This window comes from Ruditapes philippinarum, unplaced genomic scaffold (genome assembly GCF_026571515.1).
Source record: "Ruditapes philippinarum isolate M1 unplaced genomic scaffold, ASM2657151v2 ctg4064_1_1_1_1, whole genome shotgun sequence".
In the NCBI taxonomy this organism is placed as follows: domain Eukaryota; kingdom Metazoa; phylum Mollusca; class Bivalvia; order Venerida; family Veneridae; genus Ruditapes; species Ruditapes philippinarum.
This window is the reverse complement of record NW_026857025.1, coordinates 65,793-92,837: the sequence shown is the minus strand read 5'-3', so window position 1 is coordinate 92,837 and position 27,045 is coordinate 65,793. Positions and strand designations below refer to the sequence as shown.

The window sequence follows — 27,045 nt, the reverse complement described above, 5'->3', positions numbered from 1 at the left end:
ATTGAGCGAATAGAGGCCACTATATGTAATGCAACAATGTGACACAGCCGCTTGATTAAGCAAATATAGGGCACTGTAAACAATGCAAGAGTGTGACAAAACCGCTTGATTAAGCAAAAAGGGCACTGTAAACAATACAAGAATGTGACACAACCGCTTGATTAAGCAAATATAGGGCACTGTAAACAATGCAAAATTGTCACAAAACCGCTTGATTAAGCAAATATAGGACACTGTAAACAATGCAAGAGTGTGACAAAACCGCTTGATTAAGCAAATATAGGGCACTGTAAACAATGCAAGAATGTGACACAACCGCTTGATTAAGCAAATATAGAAACTGTAAACAATGCAAGAGTGTGACAAAACCGCTTGATTAAGCAAATATAGGGCACTGTAAACAATGCAAGAATGTGACAAAACCGCTTGATTAAGCAAATATAGGGCACTGTAAACAATGCAAGAGTGTGACAAAACCGCTTGATTAGGCAAATATAGGACACTGTAAACAATGCAAGAGTGTGACAAAACCGCTTGATTAAGCAAAAAGGGCACTGTAAACAATACAAGAATGTGACACAACCGCTTGATTAAGCAAATATAGGGCACTGTAAACAATGCAAAATTGTCACAAAACCGCTTGATTAAGCAAATATAGGACACTGTAAACAATGCAAGAGTGTGACAAAACCGCTTGATTAAGCAAATATAGGGCACTGTAAACAATGCAAGAATGTGACACAACCGCTTGATTAAGCAAATATAGACACTGTAAACAATGCAAGAGTGTGACAAAACCGCTTGATTAAGCAAATATAGGGCACTGTAAACAATGCAAGAATGTGACAAAACCGCTTGATTAAGCAAATATAGGGCACTGTAAACAATGCAAGAGTGTGACAAAACAGCTTGATTAAGCAAATATAGGGCATTGTAAACAAATCAAGAATGTGACAAAACCGCTTGATTAAGCAAATATATGGCACTGTAAACAATGCAAGAGTGTTAAAAAATGCAAGAGTGTGACAAAACCGCTTGATTAAGCAAATATTGGACACTGTAAACAATGCAAGAGTGTGACAAACGCTTGATAAAGCAAATATTGGACACTGTAAACAATGCAAGAGTGTGACAAAACCGCTTGACAAAGCAAATATTGGATATAAGGTACTGCAAACAATGCAAGAGTGTGACAAAACCGCTTGATTAAGCAAATAAAGGGCACTGTAAACAATGTAAGAATGTGACAAAACCGCTTGAATAAGCAAATATATGGCACTGTAAGCAATGCAAGAGTGTGACAAAACCGCTTGATTAAGCAAATATAGGGCACTGTAAACAATGCAAGAGTGTGACAAAACCGCATGATAAAGCAAATATTGGACACTGTAAACAATGCAAGAGTGTGACAAAACCGCTTGATAAAGCAAATATTGGATATAGGGTACTGCAAACAATGCAAGAGTATGACAAAACCGCTTGATTAAGCAAATATAGGGAACTACAAACAATGCAAGAGTGTGACAAAACCGCTTGATTAAGCAAATAAAGGGCACTGCAAACAATGCAAGAATGTGACAAAACCGCTTGATTAAGCAAATATATGGCACTGTAAGCAATGCAAGAGTGTGACACAACCGCTTGATTAAGCAAATATAGGACACTGTTAACAATGAAAGAGTGTGACAAACCGCTTGATTAAGCAAATATAGGGCACTGTAAACAATGAAAGAGTGTGACAAAACCGCTTGATTAAGCAAATATAGGGCACTGTCAACAATGCAAGAGTGTGACAAAACCGCTTGATTAAGCAAATATAGGACACTGTTAGCAATGCAACAGTGTGACAAAAGCGCTTGATTAAGCAAATATATGGCACTGTCAACAATGCAAGAGTGTGACAAAACCGCTTGATTAAGCAAATAAAGGGCACTGTAAACAATGCAAGAGTGTGACAAAACCGCTTGATTAAGCAAATAAAGGGCACTGTTAACAATGCAAGAATGTGACAAAACCGCTTGATTAAACAAATATGGGTCATTATAGGTAATACAACAATGTGACCTAACACCTCTAGATTGAGCAAATATAAGTCATTATAGGTAATTAAAATGTTACATTACAGTAAGATTGGAAAAATTAGGTCACTATTGGTAATGCAAAAATTAGACAAAACCGCTGGATTGAATAAATATAGGTAGCTCTGTACAAAGAAACAATGTGAAAAAATTGCTAGATTGAACAAATAAAGGTCACTTTTGGTAATGCAACAATGTGACAAAACCGCTAGATTGAGCAAATATAGGTCACTATAGGTAATGCAACAATGTGACAAAACCGCTAGATTGAGCAAATATAGGTCACTATAGGTAATGCAACAATGTGACAAAACCGCTAGATTGAGCAAATATAGACCACTTTAGGTACTGCAACAATGTGGCAAAACTGCTGGATTGAGCAAATATAGACCACTTTAGGTACTGCAACAATTTGACACAACCGCTGGATTGAGCAAAAATAGATCACTTTAGGTAATGCAACAATGTGACAAAAACAACCGCCAGATTGAGCAAATATAGGGTACTATAGATAATGCGACAATGAGACAAAATCGCTAGATAAATCAAATAACACGACAATAAAATATAGATTGCTATAGATATAGTGACAATGTGCCATGTGACATAAACAAAAGAGTGATAAAATACAGACAACAAAAGTTAATACAGCACTGCGTCACAACTGTTGTTGATTCAGCAAATGTAGAGCAATATAGATAATGCAGCAATGTGACATCTGTTAGATGTACCAAATTAACGCCAACTTCATTAATTCTACAATGTCATAAAATCATTACATATTTTGCAAATACATGTTTACAAGTAGGCCGCTGTATTTATGGGTTTTATAGGTATGTGCAACAACTATCCCGTTGAGCAAACGGAAATCACTATAGGCAAGCGGGAAAGTGACAAAACCGCTAGATTATAGATAAGACAGCAATGTGACACACGTGTTAAGTTACTCAAATATAGGTCAATTAAGGTAACACAGCAATGTAACACAAATATTAAGTTAAGAAAATACAGATCACATACAGTTTTGTGTTAAGCAAATAAAGGACACTACACAACTTTTAAGTTAAGCAATATAGATCAGTTAAAGTAACACAACAATGCGACACAAGTATTAAGTAAAGCAAATATTGATCACTAAAGGTGACACATCAATGTGACACAAGTGTTAAGTTTAACAAATATAGATCACTTAAAGTAACACAACAAGTCGACACAAGTGTAAAGTTTAACAAATATAGGTAAATTAAGTTAAGCAAATATTGGTCACTTTAGGTAACATAGCAATGCTACACAAGTGTTAAGTTAAACAAATATAGGTAACTTAAGTTAAGCAAATATTGGTCACTTAAGGTAACACAAAAAAGTTACACAAGCGAGAAGTTAAGCAAATATAGGTCACTTAAGTTAAGCAAATATTGGTCACTTAAGGTAACACAAAAAGTGACACAAGAGAAAAGTTAAGCAAATATAAGTCACTTAAGTTAAGCAAATATTGGTCACTTAATGTAACACAAAAAAGTTACACAAGCGAGAAGTTAAGCAAATATAGGTCACCTAAGTTAAGCAAATATTGGTCACTTAAGGTAACACAAAAAAGTGACACAAGAGAGAAGTTAAGCAAATATAGGTCACTTAAGTTAAGCAAATATTGGTCACTTAAGGTAACACAAAAAAGTGACACAAGAGAGAAGTTAAGCAAATATAGGTCACTTAAGGTGACACAGCAATGTGACACAAGTTTTGTTAAGCATATATAGGTCACATCATGTAAGACAGCAAAGTGACACAACTTTTAGTTGCGCAAATATAGGTCACAAGTTTAAGGTAACACATTGTAAAGTTAAGGAAATATATGTCATTTAATGGAATACAACAATGTGACAGATCTATTTAGTTAAGCAAACAAAGGTCACTTAAGGTAAAACAGCATGTGACACGAGTGTTGAGTTAAGGTAATATATGTCACTTAAGTTAATACAGCAATGTGACGGTAAGCAAATATAGGTCACATACGATAATGTGGCAATCTGAGACAAACATTTGAATGGGCAAATAAAGGTCACTATATGTAATCAAACAATTATTCTAGAAAATATAGGTCTATAACGTAAGTGCAGAAATATGATTTAGCCAATAAAATAAGCAAATAACGGCTAAGATAGATAATGTCATAAATTGATAAAAATATTTGATTTGAATATGATTATATTACACAAACACCTGTCACAATAGATATATGTTTTAGCAACACATCTAGAAAGCACACTTGCATATTTCTCTATTTAACGCAGAGGCAAAGTAGTATCACAAACACGAAAGTACGATGATAAAGATGCGAAGACACGATGACCATGGATGACAAAAACGCTTTCGCATTGATTTTATACATATGCTAATATACCTACGTTCTCTTTATAAATTTATACTCTAATGTTCAAACGAAGCAGCTGTTAACCATGTGACCGAATTTTTCTCGGAAATCCACGGTTCACACTCAGGATAAACCGCATTTTACGCATACTCAGAACACTTCTTACGACTTCCAATAAGTCTTTCGTGCAGCTTTGACGGAGATAGCCGACAAGGAAATTAGCCTAAGTAACAGAAGATGGTACAAACGATGTCACAGCCACGTGTTTTGGACATCAGTTGCATACTGTGTACAATAACATAGTACATGCAGAAAGACATAGTATTGCTTGCTCTTCAAACGCGCAAAAACTAATAACAGATTTTTGGTGTTCTGCACGAAATCAGTATCACAAAAAAGGATCTGAAGTCGCTACAAATATTGTTTTCTGATTTGAGAAAAAGAACCAAAAATAAAACAAGAAGGTCATAATGGCCATGGATCGCTCGGCTGAGATACATTGTTAGTAAAGGTCATAGTTATTAGTCTTCATACTTAAATCTGTCATTAGGTCACATTAGGTTTGACAGCTTCTAGCTAAGCTGAAGTGTTTTTTTTAATAGGAGATGTCTGCTTCGAAATACTACATCACAAAATATGTCAATGCTCTTGCCATTGTTATATCACACAGAAGACATACATATCTAAGTCTGTATAAACTAAGTGACCCCCGGGGTGGAACTAAATTTGACCTAAGGGGCATGATATATAGAAAATTGTTAAGAGGCTAAAGCTTAGATATTTGCCAAGTGGACAGCTTCAAAATTTATATAAGTCATGTACCTGTGGTAAAGGATTGTTCCGCACTGGGGGTTACTTACTTAAGAAAATTATTATACAAGTGAGTACGAAATTCTTGTAGAACTGTCTAGTTACAGTGTGAACAGATGTGCACCTTTGGCAATACAGGGCCGTTTTTATCTTTCGCAATCACTGTTTGTTACCGGCTCTCCACCCAAGTTTCACCTGTCAGCAGAATTATAAATAACCCGACTATCACAGTCTTTGTATGTCTTCAGAAGTTCTTTGGCACATGTAAAGTGCTGTTTCTTTTGCTCCCCTTAGTGAGCAATAGGGTACCCAAATCGTGGAAACCTTTCCTAGACAAAAACGACTGACAATCTTGCACCCTGCTCTAATATAACCTTTACAGCAGCAATATTTGCCTTAGTGACCGAGGTTGTAGGCCGACCTGACATACATGTATTTCTCAGCTTTAAAAGCTTTGACCACCTAAGATTGTGCGCCTTGAAATTACCTTACGTTGTAACAATATCAAGTTTAATGCGATATTAAATGTTTTAATTTCAGCTTTGATGTCCTTTGTACAATATGGTCAGTAAATTGTTCAGTGTATATGACTGCATATATTTCGAATTGAAATATCTCGATCCTTTTTACTCCAATTGGTTTTTTACAGAGTTTATTTTAGTTCGATTGTGTAGGAAGCTATAAGCTTATAGACACACTTTCGAATCCGTTCCTGGAACCAACCAGTACTGAGCAATGAGTGTAAAGTTTCTTGCTTAAGGAAACAACAACTTGCCACTGTCGGGGTTTGAACCCATGCGGCTAGCGATCAGATGATTACTAGACCGACGCGTTAACCACATGGCTATGCCGCCATGTTACACCAATTAAATTGGCATGAATCAAACTTTTGTAGTTAGCTTTTGAGCGCCTCATTCAATGAAATGTTTTAAAATACTATGTGGATAACATGTTAGTGACATACTTTATTGACTAAGCTGTGCCATGAAACAAGACCAATTATGAACCCAGGCCAGGATTTATTGGCAACGTCTGTGAACGGCGATGTCTCTTATGTACATGTTTTGTTTGTTTGTTTGTTTTTTTTGTTGTTTTTTGTTTCATTTTACGCATTTTCCCAACAGTATTTCAGTCATATAGGCGGGTAGTTTCCTATCCATCGTTCCTGGAGAGTTACACTAGTACTAGACTACCTTCCTCCGTGCTAAACTACCAAAGCATCTCCCGGGGATGGAACCCATGCCAGAGAGGAAACTGGATTAAAAGTCATCGACTCTAACCCCTCGACCACGGAGGTGGTACATGTAATGCCCTTTTTGTGGCACATGTTAGGAGCTGTTATAATTAACAGTTTATGTCATGTTGTGTTAATTAGTTTTATTTTGATTCTTAATATTTAATTACTTTATTTGAAAGCATGTGCATTGTGATATCTATTTTTATTGGTAATACTAAAAGCCTAACTCCAAATATTGTAGTGGTCTACACTGATGTCTTTTTTTTTTTTTTAGAATACTCGTACACTGGTATCTTTCTTTTTTGTTATTAATGTAAGATTTAGTTTTTTATGGTCTTCACTGTTTATTTATTTTTTTCGTGTTATGTATTCTTTATTGTTTTGTTATGTATACTGTTATGTCAAACTTCGTTTTGGCAGGTTTGGATTGAAGAAAAATGGATTATTGCATATCTATTGTCCTTCACTTGTTTTAGACTGCATATCTAATTTTATCTATTGTCCTTCACTTGTTTTAGTCTTTCCCTGTTTTTGAAACAGATTGTTATGATTGTTTTTTATTTATTTATTTTAATTCACTGTTCTGGAGAATGACACTATAAATGAAAATAGGTATAATTATTTATTTTATAGAATTTCGATCTTTCCCTGTGGATTTATGATTGATTGGTGCCTCGATTTATATCTATTGTATTGTCATGTATATATTGTGCATGTCTTGAGCGAAATAAAGATATTGTATTGTATTTATTGTATTGAAACATGTTAATGGAGTCAAGATCTTGACCAAGAGCCTTGGTTGATATATATAATGCAATGATACTTCAAAATAATAATTTCACAAAAGAAGAATTAAATCTATTTTCCTATACATATTTATATACGGGATGTGGCCAATTTTGACCCAAGAGGCATTATTTACATAACTTTAGTAATGAACCTTATGGTGAACCTTATGGTGGTGATATAATGTATGCAATATATCTAAGCTCTTCTAGGCATTGTATTTTCAGGAGAGAAGATGTTTTCGATACTTCAACATAAAATTTTATGCGAACTAAGAGACCACAGGGCGGGGACATTTAAACCCCTGGATATGACTTATACATTTTGCGTAGAAATCCACTAGCCAATGCAACAAGGCAAATAGCTTAGCTCTGAGCATTGTAGTTTCATAAAGGAAGACTTAGATGTATTTTTCTATACAAGTCCATGAAAAATAAGTGATCCCTGTGGCGGGATCAATTTTAACACAACACCAGGGTCTTGACTTATAATATTTTTGTAGAGGACTACAATGTAATGCCATATGTGAAATATCTAAGCTCCTAGCATTGTATATATAGTTTCTAAGTAGAAGATTTTTAATTATTTTATTTCTAATATCTACCTTTAGCTCAAGTGACTTTCTTTTGCAGACTTGTGACTTTCTTTTGCAGACTTGCGCCATATTATCACTTTCGTACATGGTCACCTAATGGTCATTCCTGTAAAGTTTGATCAAAATCCATCAAATGGGTAAGGAGAAGACGCTGTTTAAAGAAATTGTAGATACCGACTGACGACGGACACGTGACACACCGCCATCACAAAAGCTCACTTCTGAACACTTTGTGCTCAAATGAGCTGAAATTAAAAGTTAAATATTTAAATAGTAGGAGTTACAGCAGTTTATGAAAAACAGCCGCCTTGCTGTGAAAACTGACAAACAACAATAGAGTTACATTCGGCCAAAATTCAATGAAAACTGACGGAGAACAATTGATTTAGATTCGGCCTAAATACCGTGAGCATTGAGGAACAAAAATGTAATAGGATACAGCTGCCTTGCCATGAGAACTAATTAAAAAGAATGTAACAGGATGCAGCCGCCTTGCCATGAGAACTAAAACAAGAATTAACAGGATACGACCGCCTTGCCATGAGAACTAATTAACAAGAATGTAACAAGATACGACTGTCTTGCCATGACAACTAATTAACAAGAATGTAACAGGATACGACTGTCTTGCCATGACAACTAATTAACAAGAATGTAACAGGATACGACTGTCTTGCCATGACAACTAATAAATAAGAATGTAACAAGATACGACTGTCTTGTCATGAGAACTAATTAACAAGAATGTAACAGGATACGACTGCCTTTCCATGGGAACTAATTACCAAGAATGTAACAGGATACGACTGTCTTGCCATTAGAACTAATTAACAAGACTGTAACAGGATACGACTGTCTTGCCATTAGAACTAATTAACAAGAATGTAACAGGATACGACTGTTTTTCCATGAGAACTAATTAACAAGACTGTAACAGGATACGACTATCTTGCCATGAGAACTAATGAACAAGAATGTAACAGGATACGACTGTCTTGCCATGAGAACTAATTAACAACATGTAACAGGATACGACTGTCTTGCCATTAGAACTAATTAACAAGAATGTAACAGGATACGACTGTCTTGCCATGAGAACTAATTAACAAGACTGTAACAGGATACGACTGTCTTGCCATTAGAACTAATTAACAAGAATGTAACAGGATACGACTGTTTTTCCATGAGAACTAATTAACAAGACTGTAACAGGATACGACTATCTTGCCATGAGAACTAATGAACAAGAATGTAACAGGATACGACTGTCTTGCCATGAGAACTAATTAACAACATGTAACAGGATACGACTGTCTTGCCATTAGAACTAATTAACAAGAATGTAACAGGATACGACTGTCTTGCCATGAGAACTAATTAACAACATGTAACAGGATACGACTGTCTTGCCATGAGAACTAATCAATAAGAATGGAACAGGATACGACTGCCTTGCCATGAGAACTAATTAACAACATGTAACAGGATACGACTGTCTTGCCATGAGAAGTAATCAATAAGAATGGAACAGGATACGACTGCCTTGCCATGAGAACTAATTTACAAAAATGTAACATAGGATACGACTGTCTTGCCACTAGAACTAATTAACAACATGTAACAGGATACGACTGTCTTGCCATGAGAACTAATCAATAAGAATGTAACAGGATACGACTGCCTTGCCATGAGAACTAATTAACAAAAATGTAACAGGATACGACTGCCTTGCCATGAGAACTAATGAACAAGAATGTAACAGGATACGACTGTCTTGCCATTAGAACTAATGAATAAGAATGTAACAGGATACGACTGTCTTGCCATGAGAACTAATCAATAAGAATGTATCAGGATACGACTGCCTTGCCATGAGAACTAATTACCAAGAATGTAACAGGATACGACTGTCTTGCCATGAGAACTAATTAACAAGAATGCAACAGGATATGACTGTCTTACCATGAGAACTAATTAACAAGAATGTAACAGGATACAACTGTCCTGCCATGAGAACTAATTAACAAAAATTGTTATGGGATACAGCCGCCTTGCCATGAGAACTGATTAAAAAGAATGTAACAAGAAACAAGTGCCTTGCCATGAGAACTATTTAACAAGAATGTAACAGGATACGACTGCCTTGCCATGACAACTAATTAACAAAATGAAACAGGATACGACTGCCTTGCCATGAGAACTAATTGACAATAATGTAATGTCAAACTACAACTGCCTTGCCATGAGAACTAATTAACAAGAATGTAACAGGATACGACTGTCTTGCCATGAGAATTAATTAACAAGAATGTAACAGGATACGACTACCTTGCCATGAGAACTAATTAACAAGAATGTAACAGGATACGACTACCTTGCCATTTGAACTAATTAACAAGAATGTAATGTCAGGATTCAACTGCCTTGCCATGAGAACTAATTTATAAGAATGTAACAGGATACGACTACCTTGCCATGAGAACTAATTAATAAGAATGTAACAGGATACGACTGCCTTGCCATTAGAACTAATTAACAAGAATGTAACAGGATACGACTGCCTTGCCATGAGAACTAATTAACAAGAATGTAACAGGATACAACTGCCTTGCCATGAGAACTAATTAACAAGAATGTAACAGGATACGACTGCCTTGCCATGAGAACTAATTAACAAGAATGTAACAGGATACGACTGCCTTGCCATGAGAACTAATTAACAAGAATGTAACAGGATACAACTGCCTTGCCATGAGAACTAATTAACAAGAATGTAACAGGATACGACTGCCTTGCCATGAGAACTAATTAACAAAAGTTGTTATGGGATACAGCCGCCTTGCCATGAGAACTTATTAACAAAAATTAACAGGATACAGTCGCCTTGCCATGAGAACTTATTAACAAGAATTAACAGAATACGACTGCCTTTCCATGAGAACTATTTAACAAGAATGTAACAGGATACAACTGCCCTGCCATAAGAACTAATTAACAAAAATTGGAATGGGAAATAGCCGCCTTGCCATGAGAATTTATTAACAAAAATTAACAGGATACAGTCGCCTTGCCATGAGAACTAATTAACAAGAATGTAACAAGATATAACTGCCTTGCCATGAGAACTATTTAACAAGAATGTAACAGGATACAACTGTCCTGCCATGAGAACTAATTAACAAAAATTGTTATGGGATACAGCCGCCTTGCCATGAGAACTTATTAACAAAAATTAACAGGATACAGCCGCCTTGCCATGAAAACTATTTAACAAGAATGTAACAAGATACAACTGCCTTGCCATGAGAACTATTTAACAAGAATGTAACAGGATACAACTGCCCTGCCATAAGAACTAATTAACAAAAATTGGAATGGGATATAGCCGCCTTGCCATGAGAATTTATTAACAAAAATTAACAGGATACAGTCGCCTTGCCATGAGAACTAATAAACAAGAATGTAACAAGATATAACTGCCTTGTCATGAGAACTATTTAACAAGAATGTAACAGGATACAACTGCCCTGCCATGAGAACTAATTAACAAAAATTGTTATGGGATACAGCCGCCTTGCCATGAGAACTTATTAACAAAAATTAACAGGATACAGTCGCCTTGCCATGAAAACTAATTAACAAGAATGTAACAAGATACAACTGCCTTTCCATGAGAACTATTTAACAAAAATGTAACAGGATACGACTGCCTTGTCATGAGAATTATTTAACAAGAATGTAACAGGATACAACTGCCCTGCCATGAGAACTAATTAACAAAAATTGTTATGGGATACAGCCGCCTTGCCATGAGAACTAATTAACAAAAATTAACAGGATACAACTGCCTTGCCATGAGAACTAATTAACAAAAATTGTTATGGGATACAGCCGCCTTGCCATGAGAACTAATTAACAAAAATTAACAGGATACAACTGCCTTGCCATGAGAACTAAATAACAAGAATTAAACATGATACGACTGCCTTGCCATGAGAACTAATTAACAAGAAAGTAATGTCAGGATACGACTGCCTTGCCATGAGAACTAATTAACAAGAATGAAACAGGATACAACTGCCTTGCCATTAGAACCAATTAACAAGAATGTAACAGGATAAGACTGCCTTGCGATGAGAACTAATTAACAAGAATGAAACAGGATACAACTGCGCCTTGCCATTAGAACTAATTAACAAGAAATGTAACAGGATACGACTGCCTTGCCATGAGAATTAATTAACAAGAATGAAACAGGATACAACTGCCTTGCCATTAGAACCAATTAACAAGAATGTAACAGGATACGACTGCCTTGCCATGAGAACTAATTAACAAGAATGTAACAGGATACAACTGCCTTGTCATGAGAACTAATTAACAAGAATGTAACAGGATACGACTGCCTTGCCATTAGAACTAATTAACAAAAGTTGTTATGGGATACAGCCGCCTTGCCATGAGAACTTATTAAAAAAAAAATTAACAGGATACAGTCGCCTTGCCATGAGAACTTATTAACAAGAATTAACAGAATACGACTGCCTTTCCATGAGAACTATTTAACAAGAATGTAACAGGATACAACTGCCCTGCCATAAGAACTAATTAACAAAAATTGGAATGGGAAATAGCCGCCTTGCCATGAGAATTTATTAACAAAAATTAACAGGATACAGTCGCCTTGCCATGAGAACTAATTCACAAGAATGTAACAAGATATAACTGCCTTGCCATGAGAACTATTTAACCAGAATGTAACAGGATACAACTGCCCTGCCATGAGAACTAATTACCAAAAATTCTTATGGGATACAGCCGCCTTGCCATGAGAACTTATTAACAAAAATTAACAGGATACAGTCGCCTTGCCATGTGAACTAATTAACAAGAATGTAACAAGATATAACTGCCTTGCCATGAGAACTAATTAACAAAAGTTGTTATGGGATACAGCCGCCTTGCCATGAGAACTTATTAACAAAAATTAACAGGATACAGTCGCCTTGCCATGAGAACTAATTAACAAGAATTAACAGAATACGACTGCCTTGCCATGAGAACTATTTAACAAGAATGTAACAGGATACAACTGCCCTGCCATAAGAACTAATTAACAAAAATTGGAATGGGATATAGCCGCCTTGCCATGAGAACTTATTAACAAAAATTAACAGGATACAGTCGCCTTGCCATGAGAACTAATTAACAAGAATGTAACAAGATATAACTGCCTTTCCATGAGAACTATTAAACAAAAATTAACAGGATACGACTGCCTTGTCATTAGAACTATTTAACAAGAATGTAACAGGATACAACTGCCCTGCCATGAGAACTAATTACCAAAATTGTTATGGGATACAGCCGCCTTGCCATGAGAGCTAATTAACAAAAATTAACAGGATACAACTGCCTTGATTTGCCATGAGAACTAATTAACAAAAATTGTTATGGGATACAGCCGCCTTGCCATGAGAACTAATTAACAAGAATTAAACATGATACGACTGCCTTGCCATGAGAACTAATTAACAAGAATGTAATGTCAGGATACGACTGCCTTGCCATGAGAACTAATTAACAAGAATGAAACAGGATACAACTGCCTTGCCATTAGAACCAATTAACAAGAATGTAACAGGATAAGACTGCCTTGCGATGAGAACTGATTAACAAGAATGAAACAGGATACAACTGCGCCTTGCCATTAGAACTAATTAACAAGAAATGTAACAGGATACGACTGCCTTGCCATGAGAACTTATTAACAAGAATGAAACAGGATACAACTGCCTTGCCATGAGAATTAATTAAGAAGAATGAAACAGGATACAACTGCCTTGCCATTAGAACCAATTAACAAGAATGTTACAGGATACGACTGCCTTGCCATGAGAACTAATTAACAAGAATGAAACAGGATACAACTGCCTTGCCATGAGAATTAATTAACAAGAATGAAACAGGATACAACTGCCTTGCCATTAGAACCAATTAACAAGAATGTAACAGGATAAGACTGCCTTGCGATGAGAACTAATTAACAAGAATTGTTATGGGACACAGCCGCCTTGCATGAGAACTAATTAACAAAAATGTTATGGGATACGGCCACCATTTTACAACGGGACACCATATATAGTTCTTTTCTGAATTTTGACAGAAAGGACCGAGAAGACGAACAAAAATGACAATCGGAACACCTCGGGCGACTTCAAGAACTTGACGGAGATTGTAGAGTTGTTACGATTGCAAAAATGAAATGGGATCAAGCTACCATGCCATCAAAACTAACGAACAGCCGACCATCATGGCACGGACTCTGACCATCGCAACGCAATTTGAAACGGCCCCATAACATGTATATGGTGATATTATATCTAGTATGTTGCAGTCTGTATGTAGATACTAAAAAATAGGAGCTCTAAATGGATTTTGTGTTATAACCGTACTTGACTTATGTTTAAATGTTACAATTTAGAAAACAATATGATGATTATATTACATGCTTAAAACTATGCACACATTTTTCTGTGTCGTAATGTTAAAGAAAATTATCGATATTGTCTGCAAATTTAGATAACAAATTCTCCAATATTTTGCTCAAGTTAGTACGCAGAACTTTGAAGTAATTAACAACTTTCTTTTACAACTAAGTAAACTGAGAAAATACCTTAAAATCGTGGTTATGTTATTAATTATATACCACATGCGGCTGGGTAAACTAGTTCTTAAAAGGCCTGTTTACGTGAAAATATTGTTGTTGCTAATTCATCGAATCATGTTTTTCACTTTTAGGGTAGTTGCTGAGTGCAATGACATTGACAGTACAAAGAGTTGAACATACAAATGAGCCGCGTCACGACAAAACCAACATAATGGGTTTGCGACCAGCATGGATCCAGACCGGCCTACGCTGTTCGCTTACCAACTCTATTACAAGTAGAGAAACTGATAGCGAACAGCATGGATCCTGATCAGACTGCGCGGATGCGCAGGCTGGTCTGGATCCATGCTGGTTGCAAACCCATTATGTTGGTTTTGTCGTGACACGGCTCAAATTAAGGTTTTACTGTAAATTTAATGCAAGTAATCATATGATTAGTTCTTAAAGATCCTGTATGTTGTAATCAAGGTTGTAACCACACTTAAGTGAAATTTTATATATGTATGTAATTATGCTTCTAAAACAATTTTCAAACATCGAAGAATATGTAAAATATGTACTGCAAATATGTGTCGACATTATATGTAATCATTAAAATATATGCATCCATTTCTTATTGAAAAAATCGTCTTAGACTTTATCGAAAATAATTTCTAATTAACTCCCTTTATATATATTTACATGAAATGTAAATTCGTTAATATCTTTACAATTAATGTTTTTTGGAACTTACTATATTGATAAATCTCCATTTGAGGATTATATTTATGATATAAAAGTTAACCACAAAAAAAATGAGTTTAACTCATTTAGCTCCTTCCTGTTTAGTGGCATATTTCTGGCACCTAGATATCAAATTAATTATCTGCCTTACCTTACTAGTTATAGTTTTCGTGTTAACTAACCATATATAATTATAACATATATTTATCTTAATTATTAGCTTTAGATTTTCTGTTAATGACGAATAGGTAAGTATCTGACTTCTAAAAACACTAAATGTATGGACCCGGACATGCCGCCAATCATGCCCTTTAAGGGTTAATTTTGAAGCACAGCCCATGCAATTTCCAATGAGCATTAATTTTGAGACGGAAGAACGTCATTGTACGGCGGTTATGAGAACCTTATTTACAGTAACCGAAAAGCTGTGGTAGTCCCGAAAAGGTCTATAATGACCTGTCTCTCAAACCGTACTAGGAGGTCACTCCCCTCGACTTTAGTCAGAGAATCGGTAGCTGGTCTGCAATCCCGAGTTCTGTAAAATTACTTTTATTATATAAAATACGAGTTCATTTGAATTATTTTTCTTCTACATATTGTATTCTATAAATAAAATGAACGCTATAAGTTCTTGTTAATTTCATGAGTCATACAATAGTAAGCTGTTGTTGTTATGTATCGAATAGTGACATTTAAGATCTAGTTACATGTAATGATGTAAGTATTCAATCCTTTCTAGGAAAGTATTAATTAGCACTTTTGAAAACTGTACAGAAAGACAAGTCGAATTTATTCTTAGCTTGTCCGCTTGGAAGTTGCACCATATGTACCAGACATCGGGTAGGCATGCCCTAGGTAGCTATAACCTTTTAGGCTACAAGGTTCGTTACAATTTAAATTAAAAATCTAAAGCATCCGAGTTACAAAAGTACAAGAAAAGGACAAAATTAAAAGAAAATCTATCAGACGCACAGACAGATTTAAAAAGGTAGGCCTATGTTATTTCATATATTTTGTTCCTTTTATGGTATAATAATTATATCATATATTATTGATTGTACAAAATAATATATATATACCTTAAACAAACATGATAATATTGTCTTCAAACTGGCTGAAGCTTGCGAAAAGATGGTGTCATATAGATAACATGGAAATTCAAGCTGTCAACGACCTTAATGTTCAATTGCGCTCTGTTATTCCAATAGCCTTTTAAATATCCCTATTGTACTTCTCCGGTGAGACACTATTGGTTAAATCGTTTTTCCCCAATACAGTATTTTTGTAGAGCAAAATGCCTTCGATTTTCTCCTAGTATATAAAAGAATGACGTCATACTATTGCGTAAATTGGCATTGCCTAGTAACCGAGTAAAAGCCCGATCGATGCCAGTATTTCCGAAACATAGTAAAAACCAAAAATTATGATGTCTTTGTGCGCAATTTCGATTAGGAGAAGAGTAAAGTCATAGTTTTAAACAAAGTGAACTGATATTTGTTTACAATGTAAACAATGGGATAAATTTAGAACAAAATTTCGGCACTTTGATACGAGCCAATCAAACGCGCACCTGTTTTGAGAATCAAAATGGCCGATCATCTTTGCGTGGGAGTGAGATACACAAACAATTTAACTGTGTAATCGACTGATAATATTTCTGTTAATGCTTGAATGATTGGTCTAATTGATGCAGGAAAGGATCGGTAATTGCATACAGGAGTTTAATACGCTGTTGGGATTTCCTAAAATTCAGCTAAAAGGATAAACAAAATTTTATTTTGATGAATTTGTAAACAGTGCTAAAAATTTTCATAGACGAGGAAACATAAATATTCTAGGTAAGGTTGTCATTTAATGTATTTCTTTAGAATATGATCATAAATAACGATTATTTAAATCGGCATCAATAACGGTTAGATCAAAGAAACCACCGCCTTGCCGCCACCAGAATAAGGTCAACTCGACTCCACCTACAATTTTTACAACTTCGTGACCTCCTAGGGATAATAAATTAGGTCACGTCAATTTTTTTGTGGATTAAGATTAAGAATTAGTAACTTACAAGAAAAAAGTGTTTAAAAAATATTGAAGTTTGTTAATTTTTCTTGGCTGTATACAGTGACTTGATTATTTCAGAAAATTTCCTGTAAGTTTATAATTTCTAGGCTAGGCCTACATGTATATGTCATATTACATGAACATTATTAGTCTTAAATTATAATGATATGAATTCTCAAATTAAATACTAAGTTGTAATATTGCCTGTAATGCAAATCAAGACCTAAAAAAGTTTATTTTTCATTAAATGCAAATTGCAACAGTTAATTTAAAGTCTAGTCAAAATATTTTGGCGTGCCAAAGTCAAAGTTAGATTCTAATATATTTTTTGTTCTGGGTCGGAATCTCGCCTGATGAAGGTTGTTTCAGAACCGAAACGGGTAGATTATTAAATTACTCGACCTGCACTGGTGTTGACGTGTTGTATTTCTTCATTTCTTTCTTATTTTAATATTATAATTTATATATAGTCCAATTTACTAGACTTGTCAAATAGACAAGATTTTTTTTTGGATGGGCAATGTCTTTTTCCAAGTCCAACCACAAACTACATTTTTCTACACAGATAATGCTCAAAATGTTTTGTTGAAACTGCATGACGCTGTTTCCTTGACAAGACTTATTAGTTGGACAAGTTCTGTGCCCATGACGGCAGGATGTGGTTGGATTTGAAGGTTTATATATAACTGAGCACTGTTAAAGTTTAAACTAATTTATTTTAGTTTTTTGTTGGAAGATGTAAACTCATTGAAATACTCTTATATCCGTTCCTAATGAGCGTTAAGTTTCTTGCTCTGATGTGAAAACAATGACGGGATTTGAACCCATGCGGCCAGCAATCCTTAGATTTCTAGTCTGACGCGTTAACAAGCCACATCCCCACTACCTCAGTTGAGGTTATTGTCATCCTCAGTGGTACTACATGTAAGCCCCCATGGGTATCTTTCCAGAGATCGAAAATTCGACTCTTCTGCTTGTAATTACGAGTAGAATTTAAGAAAACTTGATGCAGGACCGTGGACGAATAAAAAAATGTTGCCTGCATTTTGGATTTAGAAGTTACTCGTCTTTCAGGACGGGTAACTCTGAAAAGTTTTTGATGCCTGCTTTTAGTATACTAGACACCCATGTAAAAAGTACTCATTGCTACCAGAGTGAAAATATTCAACGACCCCAGAGAATTAAACATGCGTAAAGTTGATGTATAACAGTTTACATTTAAAACAGCTTTCTCTATCAGGACTCCATCCCTTTTCATTGGGAGCATCATCCCCCTCCCCTTCCTTACCATTGTTAATTAAGCATTTACAAGTCTTAAGACCATACAAATAAGAATTCAGGTCCCTGTACGGTTTACTGATGAGCCTCCAGTGAATACTATTCATTACTTGACAAACCATAGCAAATTTCTTAATTAACATGATTTTGCAAATGGGCTTGCGCTGTTAAAGTGACCACCCTGAAGGGTCATGCACTGAACTTGTTTGACGAAATTCTTCTGCTATACTGTAGTGAATACAATACCTATTAAAGTTGGGAGCAATTTTGAAAAACTTTAGTGGTATCCAAGTCTGCATTGTTATACATGTACAATTCACTCTGATGTAAATGACTTAAATTAATGTGTTGAGATAGAAATTTAACATTGACTGACATGATGGATATATCTGCGCAAAGTGACTGTCTGTCCTTTTGTGTTTTGGAAATTAGTGCAGTTCATATATAGTGAATTAGTATTTTGTATGGAAGTCAAAATATCACTTTGTTTACATTTTACTACCTTTACGCTTTATCTCGAGTTAAATTTCATGTTTAAGTTCAACATCATTTTAATTGGGTGACCAGCATCTCGCATGTTTCTAAATCAATTATTACAACAAATATTTGCCCTTTCTGCATAGATGAAAAATTAATTCATTTACCCAGGCATAATGTGCCTTAAAAGAAAGTGTGGCCACACAACAGCAAATTCTGATTGGCCAGGGCAGCAGTTTTGGGAAAAGGCCCATAGCTTAAATTGGGAAAAATTGTAAGCCATTTTAGGCAAATTTAAAAAAAAAAAATGAAAAACTACCTTTAATAAGACACACCTTTTCAGTTTATTCTTAGTGTGTGAACAAGTAGCCTTTAACCTGTCACTTATCTTTTACAAAACAAGTCAAAACTAACTGTTTTAAGTTTTTTAAAAGGTTTGATTTTGTAATGTTTTTTTTTTGCTTTTTGGGGGAGGGGCAACAGGGGGCTGCTTTTAGGAATATTTTTTTGGGGTAAAAATGAGCTTATTTTGGATTGGGGCCTTTTATCTGCCCCTGGGTTTAGTGCAAAAAAGCCCTGTTGACCTATAAAGTATAAACTTAGGGGTTGTATTTAAGGGTTTTTGGCATTAGAAAATGCAGCCACCCTTTAGCCCTGCATGATCATGAGAGAAAACTAAATGGTTTAGTGCAAAAAAGCCCTGTTGGTTGTCATGGTTTCCACTAGTCTTACACTGACAGGAGTTCCATTGTGTCCAAGGCCGATTGCCTTTTAGGGTTAAGGCAGGAGAATTGCAGCCATGTAGTTTATCCCTGCATGATCATAAGAGGCAACTAAATCGGTTCTAATTTCTGGAGTTTATGCATCTCTTAGCTACAGCAGGTGAGGTGGTTTTGAACCCTGGAATTGCTTTCAGTTTGTACACCTTATGCATCTCTTAGCTACAGCAGGTGAGGTGGTTTTGAACCCTGGAATTGCTTTCAGTTTGTACACCTGCTAGCCGGAAGTTTGAAAATAATTTTTGACAATCCTTTAAGAATGAAATCACGCTCGGATGTATATTTATAGATACACCTTAATAATATCTACCGGTATATGATTATTAAGTTGTTTGTGAAGAAATGTCAAGTTGTTTTTCTGATCAATGCAGTTTCAAGGAAGGTGACTTGTTAATAAGAAGTTAATTTGTATATAAGTTGAAGAAGAGTTGTTTATGACTGCCAGTCTGTAAGAAGGACTGCAAAGTTAAGCACTGTTCTCTCTTCCTGACTTTTGAGGATTATTTACAGATTCTGAAGTAAGATTTATAATTATATACAGTTTTTACATTTCGCATAAATAAATATGTACCGTAAGTTCTAGCTCTCAAATTTTTAAACTCCTTCTTTTTTTAATTTACTGATTTAAAAAATTATTTATACATTTTTATTTATTTATTTATTTATTTATTTATTTATTTCTTATATATATATTTATTTATTTATTTATTTTTATTTATTAAATTTATTTATTTATATTTATAAATTTTTTATTTATTTTTATTTTTTTATTTATATAGTTGGTTAAATGAATTTATCATTTATTAAATTTATTTATATATATAATATATATTTATATTTTTTTATTTATAATTATGTATTTCGTTTGTTTATTGTTTGTTTGTTTGACTGTTGGTTGACTATTTTCTTGCCAGTTAGTTTGTTTGTTTGTTTGACCATAGATTGACTACATTGTGTATTTTCTGCACAAAATCTGCTTTACTCTGACATAGTAATTTTGCAATAGGTGTTAAATTTCTAAAATATGGTTTGCAAATCGTAGGCTTACAACTACAGAATGGGGTAAAAATGAGCCTGGAACCAAGGGCAATATCTATAGTTTGTGAAAAGCTGGAAACCAATATAAGACACTTGCAATTTAGTTGAGTCTACTCTATTGTTTTGCTGGATGGTAGTTGTCATGTGGACACCAATTTTATTATAGTGTAAGAATTGCCCTGTGTGATCGTAAGAGGTGACTTAATGAATTTGAATAACTGGAGTCTTTGCATGTTTTAGCTCCAGTATTAAAGTGAGTTGTTTTTGACCTCCGCTGTTGCTTTGAAGTTTTTAACACCTGAGGTTAGCCAAAATCATCTTTCCTGGTTCGGCGCTGCGCCATATGATGGCCATATGACAATACTGTGTTGGTGCGACGTAAAACTGAACGAAAAATAAACAAACATAAGTTAGGTGGTTTTACTCAGGTGCCCAGTCCTGCCTGATAATATGATAATGCACAGAGGGGAACATGAGGGCTTCCTCCTCAAGTAATACTTGAAATTTGCCATACCGGTATACAAAATTTAATGCATGTAACTGTTACAATGTTGAAGCAATACATGGGAGTTGGGTTTAATAAAAAGAGTATTATTGATATTACATGTTGTATAATTATTTTATTTAGATATGTATGTAATTTTAATATATGTAGCTGAAATGTTCATCTATGTTAGTTTATCTCTGTTTGTTTGTTGTTGTTTTTTTGGTCAAATGATTAATATTTCATGGCAAGATATTTATTGTGCTTTTCAGAACAAAATTGCCAAGGGAGGTAACAATAACAGTCATTACAGCTTTTAATGAAGATGAGTTACTGTTCCTGAGCAGTAGATAGAAGGTATTTTCTGAAATCTTTTATTCCATATCTATATCCTAATTAAATTGTCTCTCTATCTGCTTATCAGCTGGGATAACAAAATTCTACTTGTATCTGTGTCTTACAACTATATTTAAAAGAACTCAACTGAGGTTCAAAAGCATAAAAATATAAAAATTTAATTTCTTACATAGATCAGCTGGTGTACTTAAAAAAGAAAGATATGAAAAAGATATTTAAGAAATACACTAAGAAATAATTCAAAAAAAATATTTTTGTACTATTCTAATCTTAGTTTAATTTGAGTGAAATGCGTTGCAACGCTTTTCATGGGGAGATTTTTCACAGTTGCATAGCCAATCGGAATGTCCTCAGCTATTATTCATAATAACCCCTGGAGTTAATACAGTTTGAAAGATGTTCTACCACTTCGTTTCAGAAGTAATCAGAAACAGAGAGTGTATTCTCAATTTATTCTTTAATAATGTAAAAACGAACGCATATATTTGACATCTAAAGGAAAATAGAAAATAAAGTCTGTTTTGTTCAAAATATGACTGTCTGACAACCGTTTTTAATTTAAATCATTCATAATGCCCACTGATGTTCATTTATAAACAAATCTGACTTAATGTCAACAGCTTGGCATTTTGTACTTTCGGTTTCTACAACAACAATCAATAATAAGTATATAATATGTACTTTAAATTTACTTAAATTTAGATGGACTTTCACTTCATATACACCATGTACTGAGAAAAAACTTGTCAACAACTCTCAGTGGGTCAGTAAATTACTATTTGTTAACATGTTTAGCTTCTTAGCGCAGCTTTTACCGAAATATCATATGAGTCGCGTCACAACAAAACTTGAACATAGTGCGTTTGCGACCAGCATGGATCCAGACCAGCCTGCGCATCCGCGCAGTCTAATCAGGATCCATGCTGTTCGCTTACCAACCCTATAACAAGTAGAGAAACTGATAGGGAACAGCATGGATGCGCAGGCTGGTCTGGATCCATGCTGCTCGCAAACGCACTATGTTGGTTTTGTCATGACACAGCTCATATCTGTTCTGTGTATTCTTACTGTTGTGTCCGAGGTGTTTTTCCAAATCATTTGACTGGCAGAAAGGGCCGAAAGGTTGCGATTTGATTGCGTAGCATAATATACTTATCGTGAGGCAAGATTGTCATTTAAACTAATATATCAATGAATAATTTTTCTATAATTCTAAAATCGCCTTCCAGCAATAATTTCATGTACTTTGATTAAGGGTAATGTGTCACTCAATGACTCATGTATTTGATATATTTTAGTCTTATCTACATGTATTTGTCTGTGCAGATTTAAATAAACTAGGGCAGTTTTTATGCCACCGCAGCATCTGCGATGCGGTGGCATATAGCTATTCACCTGTGTGTGTGTTTGTTCGTTTGTGTGTTATAAAGATTATATAGTGAACTTCAAAAATCTTCTTGTGAAAAACCACTTGTCCAATTTCAACCAAACTTGGCAGGATTGATCCTTGGGTGAAGGGCTTCCAAAGTTGTTCAAAGAATTTCATTCCATGCAGAAATCTGGTTGCCATGGCAACCAAAAAGAATTATAAGAATAAATTTAAAAAATCTTCTTGTAAAGACCCAAAAGGCCTAGAGCTTAGACATATAAAAACTTAAAAAATCATCTACTCTAAATTTACAAAGGCTAGAGTTAAGATTTTTTGCATGAAACATTGTGTAGTGAACCTCTAGCAAAATTGTACAAATTAAAGCCCTGGGGTCAAAATTGGCACAGGGGTCATTGATTTTCACTATGTACATATAGTTAAAAAAACTTCTTGTCTGGAGGTACAAGGCTTAGAGCTTTGATATTTGATATATGATATCATCTATGGGTCCTCTACTAAAGTTGTCTTAATTATGCCCCTAGTGTTAAAATTGCCCTGCCCCAGAGGCGATTGTTTTCCTTATATGTATAAAGTAAAAACTGAAAACTTCTTCTCTGAATTGACAAAGGCTAGAGGTTAAATATATGGCATGAGACTTTAAGGTAGAGGCTTGAACCTCTACCAAGATTGTTCAAATTATAGCCCTGGGGTCAAAATTGGTTCCACCCCAGGGGTCATTGATTTTCATTATGTACATTTAGTAAAAAAAAATATTTTTGTCTGAAGGTACAAGGCATAGAGTTTTGATGTTTGTTCAAAATTTCCCTTGGTATCAAAACTGGCCCTGCGAGGGGGCAGTGATTCTCATTATGTACACATTGTAAAAACAGAAAATAAAACAAATGTTTTCTTAATGGGAGAAAGCTACAGCTTAGATATTTGACTTGAAATGTTGTTTGGTGGACCTGTATCAAAATTGTTTTGAATTAAACCCTTGGGTCAAAATTTTGCCTTGCCCATGGGGAAAGTGACCTACTTTCTTTTCCTTTGATGTACAGCAATGGAATTTTGACCATGTGCACAGTTTAAGTTGTAAAGTGAACTTTGATATCAGCTGACCTAGATTTTGACAGTGTCTTTCTGTGTTGTCCTTTGATGTAGTCATGATATTTAGGCTGTATGAAATATGACCTTCACCACCAAATTCACCAGACTCAAGTGCATTGATATATTCCTACTCTGATCTTTTATTGGAGTAACAATAGATTTAACCACTAATCTGATAATAAGAATTAGATAGGTCAGGGATCTATGCATTATGACAATCTTCAATTGTATAGAAACAAAACAAAAATCTGTTCCTACACTACTATTTAGTGTTGTATTAATGCGGTGGCATAGCATTTTTCTCGAATGCAATCTTGTTTTTGTTCTCTTTTTATAGTTATTACGACTTTTTTCTTCAAACAAAAATAATGATATTTTTTCTCAGAAACAATAAATACTAATGGGAGATTTTATTACTTATTACCTTTATATTATAAGCATTTGTCCATTGACCTGATAATAAAACTATCCAGTGTTTATGGTCATATCACACAAGAAAATGAAGGGTTGAATGCAAATAGAAGTTAGTGATAGCCCAGTATATATGTATTGACATTTTAGTGGTATTGTGGGAGGGTTGTCTCCCTGGAAAATGGTTTGGAGTTACTTCCCTTGCATGCGGAGTATTCTTGACTAATATAAGAAGACAAGAGTTACAATCCTTAAATATCAGTGTTAAAGTATTTCAGTTCATTTACATTTATTTATAACCTTGTTCACCAGAAAATATAAAACTGTCTTTAGTCTTAACCCATTACGCCATATATGCGCCTTTTAACGCCTTACCCCCCCCCCCCTTTTTGGTGTCTCAAATGGTGAAAAAATGCCTTATTTAGGCCCCAAACACTTATTTTTGTTTGAGAAATGTTGTTTAAAAAAGTGACCACTTTTTCGGAGCGGATCCCCAACCAAAAGATACATCAGGGGATTGCCAGGTGGGTTATGTGCGTGCAGCTTTAAGAGTAGAGTATTGTTGCCATTTGGGGGATTCTTTATAAAGTTACATATACAGTCATGTAGCAAAAAGAAAAGAATAAAAAATCATGATGGTTTTTCTTGAAGCCATTATCTTCTTAGGGAGATGTTTAAGCTTGAAACCTATTGAAGAGAGAGCCCAGATGACGGAATCTAAAGGGTTTTAGATTTTATCCCAGGGTGAAGAGGGCCCTTAACTACCTTACATGGCCCAGGGACACTCGGGTAGGGGAATTTTGCTTTAGTTTGAAGTAAAAGGGGAATTTCTTCAATCTTACATCAACAATACTCATAATGTTAAGTTTAACATGTTTAAGTTTAACTATTCTATTTTGCAAATAGAAACTTCAATCAGATACTACTATTTCTCATGAGTTAAACAGGTGGAAATTTTTTTTAGGGAATGTAAAAAAAAGTATATAATATATAAATATATGAATTAGGGAGTGAAATAGATGAGGGCCCTGAAATTATTTAAAGTCAGTGAGTTATGCTGTTTTAGTGCAGAAAGTATGATTTAAAATTGTATATTAGTGATTTTTCTCACTTAATTGAGGCAATAGCCTCTTGATTTTGAGGAAAGTTATTGCTAAAATAGCTAATTTGAGAAGTAAAAAGAGGCTAAGTTATAAAAGTTCAGAGTTTTGGGAAAAATGCATCAATTCAAAGACAAATCATTATCAATTAGGAAATGGCTTTTTATAGGCCTCTGAGTGTTATATATAAGGAGGGAAATAGCCTTAATTTGCTAAAAAGAATGATTTTACAGCTACTGTTACATGCATCAGTATATCTGTACATGCATCTTATGCAGTATGCATATGTAAAAAATGAATGAGTAATAATATTTTGAGTCATGTCATTCCTTTATTGTCTCAACTAGGGCGATACAACGTGACAAGGTATTGTATAAAAAAATTTATACGGCTATTTCTGAAATACTTTTTTTATATAGTGTACAGGCAGGTCAACAGCTGGTGATATTGATGCATTTGATTAAAATAGAATATAACATTTGTATTGTATTTAACATGTTAGATATAAAATAATAAATTATGTCAATCATAAATGGTATTATATATATCAATACAACATATATATCATCTTTTTGGCTTGAGTTGTTTGGAAAACGAACCTTCTTTGTCAAGCAATTAAAGTTTGGTGATTTAATTAGATTCCATGAAGGAGTCTACTGTAAAGATGATGCAGTCTTTCTTGTAGACTGATTCGAGTTAAACAGTGTTGCCCATTTTGATGTCCTTTTTAATATTTTCAAATTTTAAAGGGACTCCACGGATGTTTTTTGACATGACAAGGCTGAAAATAATTTTTCTACATTCAACTGTTCCATTTGATGAAGGTCTTAGACCAATAACTTATGTGCGAAATTTCAGATCATTTGCTCACTGCATTTTATCCAGAATAATTATTCTAATTGTGAAAAATGACCCAAAATTGGAAGGCAAATCGGGCTTATAATAGCACAAAAATACGATTTTCAATTTAAATATTTCTCAGTATATTTCTTAATTAACATTTTTGTACCTTTCTGTTTAAAGTGCCAAAGCTGAGCTTTGTAAGTAATTTAAATTTTATGTTTTTAGGCCTTTGGACCTCAGTGGAGTTCCTTTAAACACTGGTAAACTCATGACAAACTGCAGTTTTTGCATTTCGGAGTAATTTCCTTGCAGCAAAAGTTACTTTAATTTTACAGTCTGACTCATTTTATTTAATAAAGGCTAAATTTTTTTAGTTAAAAAAAAATTATTTATATATTTGAAAAAGAATCCATATTCATTTGAATGATGACGGAAGTTCATTTGCACTCACAGCTAAATATTTGTTTTGAAATG

The 27,045-nt window shown here is 34.5% G+C and overlaps 1 protein-coding gene across 3 annotated transcripts in view; it reads left to right on the top strand.

Moving 5' to 3' along the window:
* Window positions 1-16,647: 16,647 nt before the first annotated feature.
* Window positions 16,648-27,045, top strand: part of LOC132748503 (uncharacterized) — a 45,058-nt gene continuing 34,660 nt past the window's right edge. For 2 of the 3 annotated variants that reach the window (XM_060738148.1, XM_060738147.1), the window contains exons 1-2: window positions 16,648-17,108; window positions 21,657-21,741. The gene's annotated coding sequence lies outside the window, so the exon portion shown is untranslated. The remainder of the gene's footprint in view (window positions 17,109-21,656; window positions 21,742-27,045) is intronic. The other variant, XM_060738151.1, reaches the window with a different exon arrangement.